This window comes from Lissotriton helveticus, chromosome 8 (assembly GCF_964261635.1).
Source record: "Lissotriton helveticus chromosome 8, aLisHel1.1, whole genome shotgun sequence".
In the NCBI taxonomy this organism is placed as follows: Eukaryota; Metazoa; Chordata; class Amphibia; order Caudata; family Salamandridae; genus Lissotriton; species Lissotriton helveticus.
In genome coordinates, this window is record NC_136069.1 from 1,089,027,856 (window position 1) to 1,089,049,400 (window position 21,545).

Genomic DNA, 21,545 nt, shown 5'->3' on the forward strand with positions numbered 1-21,545 from the left:
AGGTTTTACCTGTTCTTAATTTTGGCGCTGCCTCCTATGTATGTCACCCTTGTACATAGGGGGCAGCATCAAAAATAATGGGTGTTGCAGTGAACACCCACTGCCCACCCCTTTCACGCTAACCATAGAGTGAAAGGGGGCCTTATTTACAAGGCAACTTTAAGCCACATTAAGTTTTGGTGCAGCCCCTATCGCCTCTACAGCATCAATAAAAATGATGTTGTGGTGGTGATAGGGGCTTGTAAATATGCCCCTCAGAGTACTATAGAAAATACGAACCTCTGGATTCAAGCTGGAGCAATAGGAAATGGAAATGAGATGAGAGAAATCAGAAAAACTGGACACCAACACTGTGACACATTACTTCTACTGGGCCTTGATGTCTGCAGATCAAAGTGGGTATCTATATGTAATAGGAGATACCATAGTAACCTACCATGCCAGTCCTGTATCTAGCTTTAAGTTAGTGGTACCTTTGTGTAACAAACTCGCTGTATTCTCATATTAAATTAGCCATTCCTCAAACTGAAGCATACAAATACATGAATACCTTTACATACATTCATTAACACTTTTACCTATTAGTATGATAACTACATCAATCTTTGTAACTAGGCACTGCCTACTGTAGATAAGCTAGTTCCTACTTGGCTTTATGTGCCCCCGGAAAAGGAATCAACAGACAATAATATTCAGTAGTTCTTAGGCTTGACTGCTCATATCACTTTCTAAGAACTCTTAGTACTGTATACATAGTTATATATACATATCATGTGTATCATAATAACTTCACATGTTAATCCCACCTTTTCTATCACAGGATCAATGTCAAGTTTAAATGTAGCAATTTATAACTATGTATCAGTATTCAAAGTTAAATGTTCTGACAGTTCAAACTTTCTTTTCACAACAGGATTTTTTATTACCAAATGTCCTCCACCAAACTCTCAAGGAAGGAAATGTTCACCAATGCAAATCCAAAATCCAAATAACAACTATGCAGAATGTTGCCAAACAAGGATACTATTAAATCAAGGAACGGTATACTCGATAATACAAGTCTTTGTGAGAATTCAGCAACTAGCGGATTTGTTGTTTATCATCCCAGTACTGTAACATAGTGCATTCTCAAAACATGTGAACCCTCACACTGGTCAGCGAGGGCCACCGCTCTGTGAATACGGTCAGCCGTGTTTTTCCCTGAAAATGACTTGGCAAGAGCTAGTTGGAGTGTGTTAGATCTGACATATTTTGGAATGATTTCCCACGTCTTTTTGCTTCTGACCGCCTGTTTTCACTGTGTGCTGCACTTCGTTTTTTCTGGTTTTAGGACTCTGGGCACTTCACCACTGCTGACCGGTGCTAAACTGCAAGTGCAACCTGTATAAAATGTATTGGTGATTAGTTTATTCATGATTGGCATATTTGATTTACTAGTAAGTCCCTAGTAAAGTGCACCATTTCTGTTGGGGGCCTGTATATCAAATGCTACTAGTAGGCCTGCAGCACTGATTGAGCCACCCAAATGAGTAGCCCTGGAAACAGTGCTGGTGTGTGAAGTTTTAAACTGCCATTTCAACATGGCAAGTGCACCCACATGCCAGGCCCAAATCTTCCCTTTGATTACATCTAAGTCAACCCTAAGGTAAGCCCAAGGCAACCCCAGGGTTCACTTCATTTAAAAGGTAGGCCATGTACTGGTGTGTTTACATGTCCTAATAGTGAAATATTGCTAGTTTTGTTTTGACTAGTGCAAGGACTATCTCTCACATAGGGTAACATTAGGATTGCATTGAAATATCTTTTAAGTGCAATTTCCCATTGGGAGCAGATAGAGAGTTGGTGTTTGTGATCTCTGAACTCACAGTTTAAAGTACATATTTTGGTGAAGTTGTTTTTTAAAATGTGTGTTTGAAAATGGCACGTTTAGAAAGTGGGAACTTTCTTGCTAAACCATTCTGTGCCTCTGCCTGTCTGTAGAATACACCTCTGGGTTGGCTAAAAGTTGGGCTCTTGTGCATTCACTCTAGACAATCACACCATAGGGAGCTGAGTTGTGCCTTGGATATCCTGATGGCCCATCAACAGGCTGATTGGCCTTCCTGAGCTAGAGTGGTGAGAGGAGTTGTCACTGACACCTCAATAGGGCTGTGGCTGTGCCTGTCCTCACACAAAGCTGTCTCCACCCCCCTGTAGTGTGTCTGGAGTCAGGTCAGGGAAAAGCAGCGTCTTGTGCACTACAAAGACTTTCCTTTGATGTTTGCCTACTTCAAAGGCAGAAAGGGGTATAAGTATTGGACCTCTTACACCCCAAATTCAGAACAGGAAGAAGAGTTGGATTTTGTAGGAGGGACGGCCACTCTGCCTGATGCTTTGTTGTGATGGCCTGCTGCTTTCTGCTTTTGTGTTGGTAGTGAAAGCACAGGACTTCGCTTTCTGTATTCTGCTTCTAAGGTTCTCCAAGGGCTTGAGTTGGGCTTAACTCCTTTTAAGAAGTCACAGGGTCATCAAAGGCATCACCTGTCAGTTCCTGGGTCATCTTCTGCTGAGAGTCCTGACTTGCCAAGTTGCGCCAAATTCAGTTCCTGGGCCTTTGGAAGTGTAACCTGGTTAGCTGAAGTAGAAAATCCATGCTTCAACTCCCAGAGCCTGTTTTATCTATACCAGTAGCAAAAGACCGATGCATTGTCACTGCCTACACTGAAGCATGGTTCCTGCTCGATGTATCAACCACGACTTTCACCGCAAGCCCCAACTCACCAATGCAGCATGTCAGAAGAATTGCCGCAGCATGAGTCTTGAGCCCCATGTCGCTGATGTCTGTGGCACCCGCTCCAACTCCAAAGCAGCACATGCTATGGAGCTGTGGAATCGACATGGTGCCTGCTTTGCAGCTGTGAAATCAATGCAGTGCCTGCTTTGCAACTGTCACATTGACACACTGCATCTGTATTTTTGACACATCGTCTGTGGGCACTGACTCTTCATGAACACCTCCCCTGCCCGTAAGGAACCACCGCATCGCCTCCACTGCCTAGCAGTAAGGAACTGACGCATCTCTTCTCCTATGAGAAACCGATGCATCACCTCCCTGTGTAGTAAGGAACCAAGGCATTGCTTTGCTTTTCAGGCGCCTCACCTCACCTGCACTTTGCTCCATCTTTGATTTTTGATGCTTCTTTGGTACTTTGTGCTAAAATGAACGCATCCATTGATTTCTATGGACTAAACTTGCTTATTCTTTTGCAAGGGATATTTTGACTTGTGTATGGTGAATATTTGTCATTTTGGTCTTGTTTTATTCAGATATTTATTAGTAGTGTTTCACTGTGTTACTGTGTGTGTGAGTGTGTGTGTGTGCGTGTGTGTGTGTGTGTGTACAAATACTTTAAACATTGCTTCTGATATAAGCTTGGTTTCTCATTCCAAGCTACCAAAAGGTTGAACAGGGGTTATCTTAGCTGTGTGACTCCCTTACCCTGACTAAAGGGAGGGTCCCAACTTGGACAGAATACAATACAGTGTTATACAATTGGAATCGGCGATTGTTCCTGGTTCAATCCCGTGCAAATGCTAAAACCCCAGAATGAAATGCCCATGTGCATCTTTCTAGAGCATCACACACCAAAAACAAAGAGTACGCTCACATCTCTCTACACAGTGCAAGCCAGCCCACACGGAAACCCAATCATCCATGTCATGCTATATACCTGGTGTTGTGCGCATACATTATTCTGAGCCCCAGACATGGTGTACCTCTGAAGAGCTGATATGGAGAAACCGGAGTTTTCCAATAGGAAGTGAGGAAGCAGGATATTATTCATTTTGACTTACTTATGCAAAAGTTCAGGCTCCCCCCACGCAGTACTGGGGATGCCATCTACTCACACAAAGCCTGTGTAACACGCTAGGGTTACCTCCTTACCAACTAGAGCCCAATTCCCTGTTACAAAATATTCTGACCGTAAAATACTGTATAGGGACAGTGGCAGGCTTGTATGCCCTTTTCTCACACCCCACATCCCACAAACTATGCTGTTGGTGGGAACATAGACTAGACCTCTCTATATCTGAGGAAGACTGGAATGATGTTCTAGAGGACCACGATAAGCTACTGCAGGAATCCAGGCTGAAATGTTGCTATTTTAAAGTTTGCTACCAATGGCACTGGACCCGCAGAGACTCTTTAGGGCACATATGTCGGCAGGCTCTTACTGCAGGAGGTGCACTACACAGCATTATAACAGAGTACATGTCTTATGGAACTGCAAGGCACTCTTGCACCATTGAAGATCTGTTTAGAATATACTGAAGGGCGAACATGGGGTGGCAGTGAACCTGACGAGCCACCTGGCATTGCTGCACAATGTGTCAATCATCCTGGACCTCTCCCACACGGAAAAATGCTAGTTGTCGACTGCTGTGACAGTAACGAAAGTGCAGACCCTGTGCCATCAGAAATCTGACATATCGCTGTCCTATCATACACGGCTGGTGGACATGCATGTCATGGCTACTTTGGAACAAACTATATATAAACCCAATGACCAAATCTGAAATTTGAGGAGGTCTGGGGCTTCTTCTAGCATCTGTAGACAGTCATGCTGGATGGAATGCCCAGAGAAGAGGGCTTCAATACAATATCCTAGAGACATAAATACACGTAGTGCAGGGACTGGGTCTCTGTCTCTGGGGACATGACATATATACTTCTGAGACTGAGGACCAGACTGGTAATTCCATGCCCGAGGTTGTCTGGTGAACTTATATGAGCACATGCCCTCCCTGCGAAGGGTGCCAATATCCACTCCATGCTGTCCCTGTTAGAAATGGGGTATCTAGTTGGCAGTAGTGTGCACACTGTCCAAGTAGGGACCCTCACTCTAGTCAAGGTAAGTAAGTTACAACCCTAAGAAAATCCCTGCTCACCTCATTGGTAGCTTGGCACAGAGCAGTCAGGCTTATCTCGGAGGCAATGTGTAAAGTATTTGTACATACACACAGAAACACTTGAAAAGGACTCCACACCAGTTTAGAAAAATAGCCAATGTTTATCTGAATAAAACAAGACCAAAATGATAAAAAAAATCCACTATACACAAGTCAAGATATGAATTTTCAAAGATTAATGTAAGTAAATAAAATCATAAATCCATCTTTGTAAAGAGAAAGCTACTCACCCTTACGGGTCTCAAGGAGCGGGGGCCGTCGTGGAAAGTAAGTGAGCTATTGCCCAGAGTCACATGGTACTGAGCTGAACTGCAACTGGAGCCGGGGACCGAGCCGAGATCCCTGTGCTCCGAAGTCAGCCGCCCTAGCCACTGCACCACACCTCTCCACTCCTTTGTTGCAGTTCTTATAAATCAATAGTTGTGGTTGATCAGAACAAAGTGTCTTAGATGCATAAAGCATCAAAGATGGTGCGAGGTGCAGGGGAGGTGAGGCATCAAAAACCCAGGTTACGCGTCAGTTCCATACTGCTAGGCAGGGGAAGTGATTCGTCTGTCCTTACTGCTAAGGGGAGGTGATGTGTAGTTTTCAGGCAAGATGCCTCAGTACCTTACATTGTTGCAGTATAAATGAAGAAATAGGCACCCAGGAATGATGCATTGAAATTCAAGGTGCGCTGCATCGATTCCACAGCGTCGAAGCAGGCACTGCGTCGGAGTCGGGCTGATGCAGCATGAACTTCTGGGATGCGGTGCTCGAGACTTGCATTGTGCATTGCTATGGAGGCACTGCACTAAAAAGCTGGAACCTGCATTGTGAGCTGTGGTCTTTGCATAAAGCGAGGCCCATGCTCCAGTGGAGGAGGCGATGGTTCGAATTTTGCCAGTGCTGTGGCAATTCTGAATGACATTTGGAGTCAAAGCATGTATTTTCTTCTTTCCATCACTGGAACTCACTGCCAAGGGCCCAGGAGCTGGATTTGGCGTCACTTGTCAGAGTAGGGCTCACAGCAGCAGAGTCCAGGGGATTGCAGGTGAAGTCTTTGATGGCCCTGAGACTTCTTAACAGGACGCAATCTCAAATACAGCCCTTGGAGAACCTTAGAAGCAGGAAGTAGAAAGCAAAGAGTAGCACTTTCACTCCCCGGACAGAAGCAGCAAGCAGTAGGCCAACACAGAAAAGCAATGTGGCAGTCCATCCTGACAGCAATCCAGCACCTTCTTCCTGGCAGAATGTCCTCAAGCCAAAAGTGTTCTGAGTATATGGTGTCACAGGTTCAGTACTTATTCCCATTTCGGGCTTTGAAGAAGGCAATCTTTAAAGAAAATTCTTTGTAGTGCACAAGACCTGGCCTTTCCCTGCACTGGCTCCAGACACACTAATGGGTGTGGAGGCTTCTTTGTGTGAGGACAGACACAGCCCTATTCATGTGTCAGTGTCAACTGCACTTACCACTCTAGCTCACGAAGGCCCATCAGCCTGGTGATGGGTCATCAGTATATGCAGGGCACACCTAAGCTCCCTTTGTGTGACTGTCTAGAGTGAATGCACCCACACCATAACTGTCATTCTGACCCAGATGTGTATTCCGATACAGGTAGAGGCACAAAGTGGTTAAAGTAAAAAATATGACCACTCTCTAAAAGCGTCATTTTCAGACCTGCTTTTAAAAACCAACTACACTAAAAGATATATTTTTAAAGTGTGAGTCTAGAGGCGCCAATTTCCAATTTTCTCTCAGCTCCCAATTCGCAGATACGTGTGTGAGATGCTACAAGGCAGCTCCAATGCTAATGTATGGGAGAGAAAGGCCTTGCAATACCCAAAAATGGAAATAGCAGTTTTTTACTTCCAGGACATGTAAAATACAACAGCAGTACATGTCGTACCTTTTAAATACTCTTCACCCTGCCCATGCGGCTACTTTGGGCCTCCCTTAGGGGTGCCTTACATGTAATAAAAGGTTTGGGCCTAACAGGTGGATGTACTTGCTAGTTCAAAATGTCAGTTCGAAATTGCAAACACAGACACTGCAGTGGCAGGCCAGAGACATATTTGTAGCACTACTCATGTGGATGGCATAATCAGTGCTGCAGGCGAACTAGTAACATTTGATTTACAGGCGCTGGGCACACATGGTGTACTGTACTAGGGACTTACTAGCAAATTAAATGGGCAAATCATGGCGAAACCAATTACCATCACATGTTAGGGAGAGAGCGTATGCACTTTAGCACTGATTGGCAGTGGTAAAGTGCCTAGAGTCCTAACTCGAACAAAAAGAAGGTAGGTAAAGCAGGGGAAAGAATGCAGAAAGTTTGGGGATAACCCTGCATAAAAGTCAGGTCCAATAGTCCCTGTACTAATTGGCTTTTAACTGGGAGCGAGCCCATACTCAAGCAAGAAGGGTTAGGTGACTGCCAGTAGTGGGGAACTGGATGTGTTCCTACTCTCCCAACAATCTGATAGATAGGAAGAGTTATCTATTCTGGATTTTGTGCCATTGGAGGACTTTCCAAACATAGGAGTGTTGGCAAATATGTTGTAGTGAATGACAGGGGGGTCATACCTTGCCCCTTAACTCTGTCTGCCATCCCCCACCCCTCACGTACCCCAATCCTTACTTGCTCTCTGTTCAGATTCTATTTATCTCGTCCCTCCCTCCCAGGCAAGGTTGCTGTTCTTGATTACACAAGTTTTAACATATGCAAAAGTTCAATACTGATGATGCTTATGTACATCCTTGTCTCAGATACATGGGTGATAATGTGAAAAACCAATTAAGAATTGCAACACAAAAAAAGAAACAAAACAAACTGTGAGTAGCCTGAGAGTTGGAGACAGCCCTGAAAGACAAAAGCAAACTATGCAATGGTCATTCAGGTTTACAAAATGAAGAGAGTTGCAGCATCAACATATGTAGAACTTTGGGAATGTATTTAACACAATCCACACTCAAGAAGAGAGAATAACTTTCTGAGATCAATTGTGTGGTTAGGTCCTGTAAAACCACGAGGCACTTGTCCCACTATTGCTAGACCTGGGTTGGTGTTAGGCATGAACTATACTACGGATATAATAGTTGTATGCCTTTTGCTGTTGGGCTAGGCTTCATATAAAAGATATATGCAGAAATACATCTCCGAATGCTCCTAATATGGAAATCCAACGGCTAGCCCCACAGTTCCTGGGAGAGCAGAATTCTGGGTTCACCCCCAATGCATAAATATATATACCATCAAAATGCTCAAGAGAATGGTACAACATATGTTATTTACATTTTCCTTTAGCCGACTGAAGCATGTAGCACAGAGCATTGGTTAGCCCACTTCAGCCGTTGACTACCTTCACCGTGAGTACGGTATTTTGCCCTTTCGCAAGAACATCTATGGACAAAAAAGTTCCCTTCAGTCCATACTATTACAATGTATACTTTTTGAGACCAAAAAAGTATGCCCACAGCAGTTATTTATATGGAACCATGACATGAATTGGCAAACATTGCTAATGCTTGACTGGTTGGCTTTGCCTAAGCTCCTTTATAAGTGTATTTATTTGTTACGTTAGAGACTGGCTATGAATCTTGCCTAGAAAAGACTTATCCAGAGATGCTGCATTCTTGGGGTCTCATTTATGAGAAGTGCTGCATAGCTGGCTTAAAACAGCTACACAATACTTTTCACTGTGCCCTCCTTGCGACACCATGGATGCACCCTATTTACTCTATGGTGCTCCATGTTGCAAGGAGTGACAGATGCATCTGGAATCCTGATGTATCTGTCGGCGTAAAACTCACGTGAGGTAAGCATGACACAACTCCCGCAATTCATGGGGGAGGCCTGTACCTACGGCACTGCGTCACCCTTACGCCTGCTATGACGCAGCCGTAAGGTTTTGATGCTGTGACGTCCTAGAAGTGATGCAGTGAAATCTGATAGATTTCACTGTGCCACTTCTGTGAGGCTTTCTGTGAGGCTTTCTTGTGGGGAACGCCCACAGTGCATACATTATACCTGGCACAGGTAGAATGTGGCGCCGGGATTAACAAAGTGACGCATCTGGCTAGATGCGTGACTTTTTTTAAATATGGCGCAACATGGCACATTTTTTATGCTCCAACTGCATCACAAAAAGTAACAAAAAAAGTGTTGCAAGGGGCTCTTAAATAAGCCTCTTGGTATATCAAATTTAGACTTGTAATGCTTCCAGCGCATACACATACTTTCCAAAAGGATCTCAGAAAAAAGACACATTGGTGCCTTTGATTGTGAGATAAGCAGAACTGAAGCTGTAATGCATGTTGGACCACACATACAATGGTTTTTAGCGGTTGCAAACAGATATTTGGGTCATTTGCGACCAGTGGAGGACGGTGACATTTTCAAGAGGTGGGGCGTAAAATGATTGTCATACAACACCCTAAGGGGAGTTTGGGGGGGGGGGTTCTCTCCACAAGAAAATTTTGAAAAAATGGTGGAAAAATTTTGCATTTTCAAGCACATTTGAGAAAGCAGGAAGGTTAATAAAGCAATTGTGAAAGTGCAGGTATTACATTATTAAAGAGATGTCATATAACATAGGTAGCTGCTTATTCAGTATCACCATATAGCTTCATAACAGACTTTGATATATAATGCATTTCTGAGTACCTCACAGATGTTTTTTATTAAACAAAGAACTAAACAGTGGCTGACCCACTGGGTATTGATGCGATCCCAGGAGGAGACTAGTACTAGACCTCCCTCAGCCACTCCGACGTCTTGGCACTATCAGTCCTAGCTAGGTCTCTCTCCCATGAAGACCACCCTTGCCTCCTTGCTGTGGTGATTTTTTGCCTGACTAAAAGCATATACACAGCTAGATGCCTTCTTCAGAATGCCCCAGCAATTCCCCGAACCAGAGAGGACACCTAGAGAGACTTGGGCTGCAATTCTGGAACCAAGCTGGCACGACAGCTCTAGGAGACTTTTTCCTAGAACTAAGGCTGGCTTCTGCCATTCCTGGCCCTCACTGAAATATTTTGTCTTCATTAGGGTCAGTTACTAACCTGCAGTCTATAACAAAAAACCCTTGGATGATATGGGCAGTGATTGACACAGAGCCAAATACGCATAGGCCCATGAATATTTTACATGCATTGGGTCACTGATGGCTGCAGGCTAATGAGCTGGATCAACAAAGCTCTAGACACTCATTCATAGGTCTCACTACAATCTACGCAAGATGTTTGAGAGGACAAGTTCGGTATGGTTTTACATGACAAAGACTGGGCTGGAGCTCTGGAATATCAGTAGAAAGTTTCCAGCAACATTAGACTGAAGCTGATACAATTCTACGTACTGCCAGAGTCTACCTTTCTCCTGTACGAATTGGCAGCATTTTCCCTGGCTTTTTTTATTCTTGTGCTAGGTGTAAGGCCCCCACAGCTGACTTTAAACATTGCTTGTGATTGCCCTGCTTTTGACAATATTAGGCCGAGGTGACACATAGGCTGGAGACAATCAATATGCTACATTAGATCGACTCCTGTGAGGCTGTTACACTCGATATTTACAAAAGACCAACAAAATCTAAGGTTGCCACCCGTTTTCTCGACTTTGCACTAGTTTTCGCACAAAGAGCTACCTCTTTGAAGTGGAAGAGTGCTCATTCCCTTTCCAGCTCAGCACGGTGCCAACCACTGGGACTGTGGACTAAGGCCAAGATTGAGTGTAGTCCCTCACAGGGAAGAGGCCAGAACACTCCATTCCACCCATTATTGACGTTTACTCAGGTCTGCAATAAAGCGTCCACTTTTAGATTGGTTCACCGCATTTGTGTGAGGATTAAGTAATTTGCCCATGATCACAGGACGTTGGATTGGTTCACCGCACTTGTGTGAGGATTAAGTGATTTGCCCAGAATCACAGGATGTTGCACTTTTAGATTGGTTCACTGTAACTGTGTGAGGATTAAGTGATTTGCCCGGGATCACAAGATGTTGAGCTGGTGCCAAGACTCGAGCCGTTTCTCCAGTTCCAAGTAGGCGGCATAAATGAGAACCACCCAAAAATGAAAGGGATCAGCTTTCTTTTAACAACTTTTCAATGTGTATTATGTCCGTTCCCATCCCAAATGCACAACTCAGTCTACCCAGCATTAGTCATGTTCATGCCAGCAGTTTATATAGCTAAAGGTTTACGCACTAGCAAAGCTATCACCACAAGAACACAGTCACAGTGTGCATATTTTTATAGCATTTTTGTAGCCAGGTCCCTGCTGCCGAGCAGCAGCAATATTTCGTTTACAGACAACACCCGCCCGCTGCTTTTAACCCACCACGTCCAACTCATTCCTCTCTGTTGTTTTACCCACCCCAGCTTCTGCCACCTCTCACACACTCGCGCATATACCCGAAGGTATTGGAATGCTTTACATGAGCACAATTTACATTATACATAGACGCTTTCATTTTTTTGTGTTTTCGAGTACACATGGGGAGAGCCAACTCCAAGACTTTCACCCAGTTCCCCAGTTTCAAGGTTGGCAGCTTTGCCTTCCTCATGCATTTGTCGTGTGAAGTGAACCCACCACCCTCGCTTGCCGCCATTGTTTTAAACACCCCTGCTTTTAAAACACCACCTCTTCCACTATCTGTTGATTTACCCACCCTAAACCCAAAACCGAAAAAAAAAAACGAATAAAAAATAGAAAAATGCTTAAATGCATACAAAAGTCAATAATTCCTCAATACTCCAAAACAATAGTAATCCAAGCAGCATTGGTGCTTCATGTCTGTGACACACTGTTGAGCAGAGGTACGTACAACGGAGCCCCCCACCTCCCACCGAGGCATCTGCAAGACTGCGGCATGGGGCTGCTGCGTCCTGCAGTGCTTGGAGCCCCCCCCCCCCAGCCCTGCATGGCGCTCGATAGCTGGCAGTGTGGCACCGAGGCCTCGGGGCAGGTGGGTGAGTACAGGAGGCCTGCGGTGTCGGAGGGGCTGGCAGGGGTCAGTACCGTAGCGCAGGGATGTGTTACATGCTGTAACAGATGGAGAGGTTTACCAACAGGCCACCTCGGTGCAGCAAGGTGTCGGAGGGGCTGACACTGGTGAGTACAGGGGGCCTGCGGTGTCGGATGGGCTGGCAGGGGTCAGTACAGTAGCACAGGGATGTAACAGATGGAGAGGTTTTTTTACCAACAGGCCACCTCGGTGCAGCAAGGTGTCGGAGGGGCTGGCAAGGGCGTAGGAGACACTAAAATTCTGGGGGGGACAGGGACAACCTTTTGGACTTTCCAGTGACCTTTTACAAATCGGCCATTATCTGAGAGCCGTACGCTCTGTTAAAAGAAGACAATCGCATAGTTTTGTAGTGTAACATTGATAATTGCAGGCATGTAGTCACAGTTTGCAAATATGCTTTCATTGTTATTTACATTCATAAAGTAATTAGACCAAATGTGAAAAAACATGTTTTTGAATCTTACACCGTCATGCACCAAGCAAACAAAGGTGGGACGAAAAAAAGGAAAAATAAACTGAATGGTCTTTGCAACATTCCTATTCTCAAAATGCAATTGGACTAATATTGAAGTGTACTGGAGACAGGCTGCATGCACACAGAGCTGTAAGAGCAGATAAATGTCCACTTTCTAAAAGTGGCATATCTTAAATAGTAATGTGCACTTCATCCTTACCAGTAAAAAGGATTTATCATTGCCATTCCAAAGTTATAAAACATGCCTCTTCCACTCCTTTCTAACCAGGAATTACACCTTAAAAGAGTGTATTAAGGAATTCCCAATGTCAATCTGTGAGAGGAATAGGCTTCACATTAATGAAAAAAGAATATAGATGTTTTTCACTACAAGGACATGCAAAACATAAAAGTACATGTCCTACCTTTTAGCAACATAGCACCCTCCTCCATGGGCTACATAGGGCCTACCTTAGGGGTGACGTCTGTGTAATAAAAGGAAGTTTAAGGCTTGGCAAGGGGATTTTAATACCAAGTCAACCTGGCAGTAAAAGTACACACACAGGCTCTGCAGTGGCAGGCCTGAGACATGTTTAAAGAGCTACTTGTGTGGGTGACACAATCAGTACTGCAGACCCACTAGTAGCATTTAATTTACAGACCCTGGGTATATGGTGTAACACTGTACAAGGTATTTACAAGTAAATATAAAAGGCCAATCGTGTATACACCAATGTTCACATTTTTAGGGGAGAAGCACATGCACTTTAGCACTGGTGAGCAGAGGTAAACTCCTCAGAGTCCTAAGGCCAACAAAATGTATCACAAAAAGAGGAGGTAAGCAGGCAAAAAGGTTTGGGGGAAGTCCGTCCTAAGGCTGACAGGTCTAACAGTATGGTGTAGGATTCTGTGTGTCTGTTTGAGTATTGAAGTCAGTCGGTTCCTTTTTGGAAGACCCAGGTTTAGCAGGGCACTAGAAGGAGAGCAAGAATAGTTTCACAAACACTAAGTTTATCGCCTGCATTCCTGAGGCTGGATGGTGGAAAACCCCTTAATGCTTCACAAAGTATACAACACAATACAAAAGCATTTGTTGTCTAATCTATGAGAAGCGCTTTTGCAGATGGATGAGATAAGTGTAGAGTGCACTCAAACCACATTATCTTGCATAGGAATATAAGACACCCTACAAGATAAATTTGCAATAAGAATTATACTTGTGTGGGATGTCACAAAAAGGAGATTTACAGTGTTTGTGTGGAAGAGAGATGCTTACCAATGTAAAACAGCCTGCTGTGAGAGACACAAATGAGATTCTCACAGAAGATAGATATAGTTAGATATGCAGAATGAATTGTGTGGCAAAGCTCAGATATGAGGTGTTAGTGATGAACACCAGAAACAATGTTTGTGTGTGAAGCTTACACATGAATACAGTAGGTGGAAGGTCACAAATGAGAAGTGAGTAGGATGCAGTAAAGCACAAAAACGTTGTTATATGAGAGGCTCACAAAAACTATAAAAATGACCAAACTAGTAAATATGCCTCATGCTAGGATTTTTCTAGCCAACATATTGAGCATTTAATTGATACAATAATTGAAGGTGTGGAGGCCTTGCTCAAGACTATGATGATGTATTTACAAGAGACATTTGGAGAGTTGGGTATTAACAGTGAAGTCATCTTTGGGGAACAGTTATTGTGACCAAGAAAAAAGGTCAGATTGGCAGGGTAACTTGGATATGGATGGGGATGCTCCTGAAGATGAGCCAAATCCTGCTTCTGACCATATCCAGGAGGAGTCTGGAGGCCCCTTACTGGAGAACTCTAGTCCCCAGGGAATAGTCCTAGAGGTATGACCCCCGTTATTCCTCCTGGGAGGGTACAAAGGGTTCAGGGGAAGTCCAGGTCCTCCTCAGTTAATTCAGCCTCCCCTGCCACTTCAATAGGGACTTCCATCTCTGGCAGGAGGTGGTAAATGTTTTAGAGAGGAAATACCACCTGCTCAAACTTTAGCGAGCCAAGCTCAGAATCAAGGAGGAGTTAGCCCTAGATAAGGACACCCTAGAAGTGCAGAGGGCTAGGAAGAAATTAGTATTAGAATCCCATGGTGGCAGGACTAGTGAACCTAGAGATAGGGAAGATCCCTTTGACACTTGGAACTGGAGCAGGATAGTCCCTCCTTACCAGGAGGGTGATGACATCCATAAGTGGGTTACTGCTTTAGAGAGGGCCTGTAAAGTTCAGGAGATTCCTCAGGGGCAGTGGGCAGCTGTCCTTTAACTTTCCTTTGCTAACACAGGTAGAGACAAACTCTTGACTGTAAAGGGAAAAAATGCAGCTTTTCAAGACAAGTGGAGTGCCCCCCACACTGTACTGTAAAAGAAAGGTGAGGTCACCTACTTAGTTGACTTAGGTACTCCAAGAAGTCCCCACAGAGTGCATCATGTGAATCACCTGAAAACGTTTATTGACCAGGCTGACATGAGGATGCTCATGGCCTCTGATGAGGGACAGGAGGAAGAAAGTGACCCTCTCCCTGATCTTCTTTTTCAGGACCCTGTTGATGGATCAGTTGAAGGAGTAGTCTTGGCAGACAGACTCACTGATCAATAGCAAGCTGATTACAGACATGTTCTCAATCAGTTTCCTGGTCTCTTTCTCTGACACCAAGTCAAACCACCTGGTGTAGCCATGAAGTGGACACAGGTGACAGTCTGCCTCTGCCACCCCGCCTCCCAGCTGCTCCGCCCTCCCACAGATCGTCAGGCTCGGACCCTCCACGAGACCTCTGTGACCGTCCTGACTCGTCAGAAGCGGTCGCTCCTCCTCACGCTGCTTCCCCGACCTTCATTCCGGTATCGTGACCACCAGACCCTGCCTGCATTTAACTGCGCTTGATTTGCTGAATTAATTTCCTCCGTGAGCCAGATCGCCACATAGCGCTTCATTATCTACATTCTGTGCAGATTATCATAGGAGCGTAGCGCTAGTCCCATTTGTGCTGATTAGCATAGCGCTAGCCTTCCATAGCGCGCTGCAACGCTCTACTCTGTTTGTGCTGGCTGCATTTAAGTTTTTGAATAATTGTGTCCTGTGCCGGTCCCACTAGAAGTATCATAGCGTATTTACACAGTTTGTGCCCCAACCCTGCATTGAATTTGGCCGACTGCCATCTTGTTTTGCTTGTTGTTGTTTTGCATTCCCTCCCCGGATCTCCACCCCGCCTCCCGCCTCCCAGCTGCTCCGCCCTCCCACAGATCGTCAGGCTCGGACCCTCCACGAGACCTCTGTGACCGTCCTGACTCGTCAGAAGCGGTCGCTCCTCCTCACGCTGCTTCCCCGACCTTCATTCCGGTATCGTGACCACCAGACCCTGCCTGCATTTAACTGCGCTTGATTTGCTGAATTAATTTCCTCCGTGAGCCAGATCGCCACATAGCGCTTCATTATCTACATTCTGTGCAGATTATCATAGGAGCGTAGCGCTAGTCCCATTTGTGCTGATTAGCATAGCGCTAGCCTTCCATAGCGCGCTGCAACGCTCTACTCTGTTTGTGCTGGCTGCATTTAAGTTTTTGAATAATTGTGTCCTGTGCCGGTCCCACTAGAAGTATCATAGCGTATTTACACAGTTTGTGCCCCAACCCTGCATTGAATTTGGCCGACTGCCATCTTGTTTTGCTTGTTGTTGTTTTGCATTCCCTCCCCGGATCTCCACCCCGCCTCCCGCCTCCCAGCTGCTCCGCCCTCCCACAGATCGTCAGGCTCGGACCCTCCACGAGACCTCTGTGACCGTCCTGACTCGTCAGAAGCGGTCGCTCCTCCTCGCGCTGCTTCCCCGACCTTCATTCCGGTATCGTGACCACCAGACCCTGCCTGCATTTAACTGCGCTTGATTTGCTGAATTAATTTCCTCCGTGAGCCAGATCGCCACATAGCGCTTCATTATCTACATTCTGTGCAGATTATCATAGGAGCGTAGCGCTAGTCCCATTTGTGCTGATTAGCATAGCGCTAGCCTTCCATAGCGCGCTGCAACGCTCTACTCTGTTTGTGCTGGCTGCATTTAAGTTTTTGAATAATTGTGTCCTGTGCCGGTCCCACTAGAAGTATCATAGCGTATTTACACAGTTTGTGCCCCAACCCTGCATTGAATTTGGCCGACTGCCATCTTGTTTTGCTTGTTGTTGTTTTGCATTCCCTCCCCGGATCTCCACCCCGCCTCCCGCCTCCCAGCTGCTCCGCCCTCCCACAGATCGTCAGGCTCGGACCCTCCACGAGACCTCTGTGACCGTCCTGACTCATCAGAAGCGGTCGCTCCTCCTCACGCTGCTTCCCCGACCTTCATTCCGGTATCGTGACCACCAGACCCTGCCTGCATTTAACTGCGCTTGATTTGCTGAATTAATTTCCTCCGTGAGCCAGATCGCCACATAGCGCTTCATTATCTACATTCTGTGCAGATTATCATAGGAGCGTAGCGCTAGTCCCATTTGTGCTGATTAGCATAGCGCTAGCCTTCCATAGCGCGCTGCAACACTCTACTCTGTTTGTGCTGGCTGCATTTAAGTTTTTGAATAATTGTGTCCTGTGCCGGTCCCACTAGAAGTATCATAGCGTATTTACACAGTTTGTGCCCCAACCCTGCATTGAATTTGGCCGACTGCCATCTTGTTTTGCTTGTTGTTGTTTTGCATTCCCTCCCCGGATCTCCACCCCGCCTCCCGCCTCCCAGCTGCTCCGCCCTCGCCCCTCCCCCTCCACTATCTATATATGTCAGATGGCTTTACGCGCAGCGGCCACGCGCAGCGGTCGCACCGAAGGTGCGCCAAAGGTAAGCCTGTCTACGCCCGTCCACGCCTGGACCGCGCCCAGCGCCAGACCCCCTGGTCCCCGCCGCCCCCAACCCACTAGACTCACATATGATGCCGCAACTCTCCTCGCTCTCAACACCGGACGCACTGCACTATGCTGCGATGCTACCCCAGGACGTACCCACGGCCCATTCGCCTGCCTCTCCTGCAAATTCAACTGCCTCAGGACCCTCGACAAACCCACTTCCCCCACACACATCTCCGAACCCAACCATCTGAAATGCATCCTACTGAACACCCGCTCGGTCCACAGACATGCAACGGAACTTTGGGACCTGATCGATACTGCGTCTCCTGACATCGCCTTCCTTACCGAAACATGGATGAACGCATCTTCTGCCCCTGACATCGCCATAGCCATACCGAATGCTTACAAGATTATCCGAAAAGACCGCACCAATCAAACTGGTGGAGGCATCGCCATCGTCCACAGAAACACCATCAAAATCACAACCAGCTCTGACGACAACCTCTCATCCGCCGAACACCTCCACTTCCAGATCCACACCGACCCCAGGACCACCCTTAGAGGCACCCTCATCTACAGGCCTCCAGGCACCCGAACTCAATTCAGCGACGACATCACAGACTTCGTCAGCCCGCACGCCCTCGCCTCCGAGAACTACATTCTTCTAGGAGACCTCAACTACCACCTTGAAAACATACTCGACAACAACACCACCACCCTTCTGGACAACCTGTCCAATCTCGGACTCAAACAACTTGTTGACACCCCCACTCACACAGCCGGACACACGCTCGACCCTATCTTCACCTCCAGCAAGCACATCTCCTTCGATCGCACTACAGCTCTCCACTGGACGGATCACAGCTGTGTTCACTTCAGCTACAAAACCACCCTGTCCCACAACCGTCCACAACCCATTCCCCGGAGAAAATGGAACAAAATCACCACCGACCAACTCCTCACATCACTCAACCAAAACCCTCCCACCCTAGCAATGGACCCAGACCAAGCGGCCACCAACCTCAGGCAATGGATTACCCACAGTGCGGACGAACTAGCACCCCTGAAAAAACACCAGTTGAAATCATCCAGCAAAAAGGCTCCCTGGTTCAATGATGACCTTAAAAAATCCAAGAAGACATGCCGCACCCTGGAGAAGAATTGGAGAAAAGAACCAACCTCAGACAACATGGCCTCCCTCAAGACAGCCACCCGCAAACACCACCAGCTGATTCGATCCGCCAAGAAATCAGCACTCAAGGACCGTCTCGACAACAATTCTCATAACAGCAAAGAACTCTTCAATATCGTCAAAGAATTCACCAACCCTACCGCAGCATCCAACGACATCACTCCCTCCCAAGACCTCTGCGATGCGCTATCCTCCTTCTTCTACAACAAAATTGCCGACATCCACAACAGCTTCAAGAATACTCCCAGTGATCAACTCGCCCCACCCCCTTCAGATCCCACCCCTCCAACTAACAACCTCAGCGCCTGGAACCCAATCACCACTGAAGACACCATTCACCTCATGAACTCAATCCACTCTGGCTCGCCTTCCGACCCCTGTCCCCACCACATCTTCAACAAAGCTGACTCCATCATCGCACCCCAACTCCGCGATGTCATCAACTGCTCTTTCAACTCTGCCACCTTTCCAGAAATCTGGAAACACGCCGAACTCGGCGCCCTTCTGAAAAAACCCACAGCAGACCCCTCAGAACTGAAAAACTACCGACCCATATCCCTCCTCCCTTTCCCGGCCAAAGTCATCGAGAAAGCCGTCAACAGCCAACTCGCCGCCTTCCTTGAATCCAACAACTCCCTGGATCCCTCACAGAACGGCTTTCGAGCCAAACACAGCACCGAAACCGCCCTCATTGCGGCGACCGACGACATCCGAGCACTCCTGGACAACGGAGAAACAGTGGCCCTCATTCTACTCGACCTCTCCGCCGCCTTCGACACTGTTTGTCACAGCACCCTCATACAACGCCTCAACAACATCGGCATACAAGGAAAAGCCTTGGACTGGATCATCTCGTTCCTAGCTGGGAGAACCCAGAGAGTCCGACTCCCCCCATTCTACTCAGAGGCCACCGAAGTCATCTGCGGCGTACCTCAAGGTTCCTCACTCAGTCCCACCCTCTTCAACGTCTACATGAGTCCTCTCGCCTCCATCGCACGTCAACACAACCTCAACATCATCTCCTACGCCGACGACACCCAGCTAATCCTTTCCCTCACCAAAGACCCCAACACCGCCAAAACCAATCTTCACGAAGGTATGAAAGAAGTAGCCGAATGGATGAAACAGAGCCGCCTAAAACTCAACTCAGACAAAACGGAGGTGCTCATCCTAGGATCCTCCCCCTCAGCTTGGGACGACTCTTGGTGGCCTTCCGCTTTGGGCTCAGCACCCACACCCACAGACCATGCACGTAACCTTGGCTTCATTCTAGACTCCTCTCTCTCAATGTCCAGACAAGTCAATGCCGTCTCGTCCTCCTGCTTCAACGTCCTTCGCATTCTCAAAATGATCTTCCGCTGGATCCCCCTCGAGACAAGAAAGACTGTCACCCATGCACTGGTCACGAGTCGACTGGATTATGGCAACACACTTTACGCCGGAATTACAACAAAATTACAGAAAAAGCTCCAGCACATCCAAAACGCGCCAGCGAGACTCATATTAGACATCCCGCGCCAAGAGCACATCACCGGACACCGAAAAAAGCTCCACTGGCTTCCCGTCAACAAAAGAATTACTTTCCGCCTTCTTACCCATGCACACAAGGCCCTTTATAATCTAGGACCCGAGTGCCTCAACACCCGACTGTCCTTCTACAATCCCACCCGCCAACTAAGATCATCCAACCAAGCCCTCACCGCAGTCCCGCGCATCCGAAAATCCACCATGGGTGGCAGATCCTTCTCCTTCCTGGCTGCCAAGACCTGGAACTCACTCCCCACCCACCTCCGCCTTACTCAGAACCACATCTCCTTCAGAAAAGAACTGAAAACCTGGCTATTCGACAAACAGTGAACCCTCCCGCTAGCGCCTTGAGACCCTCTGGGTGAGTAGTGCGCTATATAAATGCCCGAACTTGAACTTGAACTTGAACTTGAAGAGCAACATCTTCAGACAGCCTGACCATGTCAAAGATTGCATCAGAAAAGAATACCAAAAGATGCTGGAGTTGAAAAGGGTCATTGAGACTTCATATAGCCCTTAGGCTAGCCCTGTACCCATTGTACCAAAAGCTCATATCCAGGATGGTAAGAGAGAGATTAGGTTTTGTGTTGACTATAGAGATCTCAATGCAGTCACTAGGACTGATGCATATCCAATTCCCTGGACAGATGAACTGATTGATACTTTGGACTCTGCCAAATGTGTCAGTACATTTGACCTCACTGCTGGTTATTGGCAAATCAGACTTTATGAGGATGCCAAATCAAAAACAGCATTTTCAAACCCCAGTGGGCATTATCAATTTATTGTGATGCCTTTTGGTTTGAATAAAGTCTTAACAGGTCTGGAAATCTATAGTGCAGCATATCTAGATGATATATCTGTCTTTAGCTCCACCTGGGAGTATCACCTGGCCTACCTCAGAAATGTACTCGAGGCTACTCGAGGCCCTGCAGAAGGCAGGCCTCACTATGGAGATCACAAAGTGCCAGATAGGGCAGAGTAAAGTTGTGTACTCACTCCACCTTGTAGTTGGAGGCCAACTTCCAACATTGGAGAGCAAAATGTAGACCATCATGGACTGGGCTGCTCCCACTACTCAGACTCAGGTCAGCGCTTTCTTGGGCCTGAGTGAGTACGACAGAAGGTTTGTTAAGGGCCGTGGATCCATAGCAACACCACTTAATGATCTCACCCCAAAAAGAATGCCTGAGAAAGTTCAGTGGACAGTTAGCTGTCAGAAGACATTTGATGATCTGAAACAAGCCATGTGCTCTGCTCTAAATCTACAATATCCGGTGCTATAAGTATCATCCCATGTACTGGGGGGCTCCTTAGGGGACCCCCATGTACTCCCGTTAACAGTTTCTTAGGGTCTGCCAGCAAGCTAGTGCTGCTGCCAACCACAGACATGATTCTGCCCTCCTGTTGCTGAGCTGAGCTTAAGATGGGGAAGGTAGAACAATAGGTTTAATGTCACAGGAATTGTGACCCCCCTCCCAGACAGGATTTAGTGTATTGGGCTGTGTTGGGATCGCCTTCCAGGCATCCAGACTGTTATGTAGGGCATACTTGAGTCCCTCTTTGCATA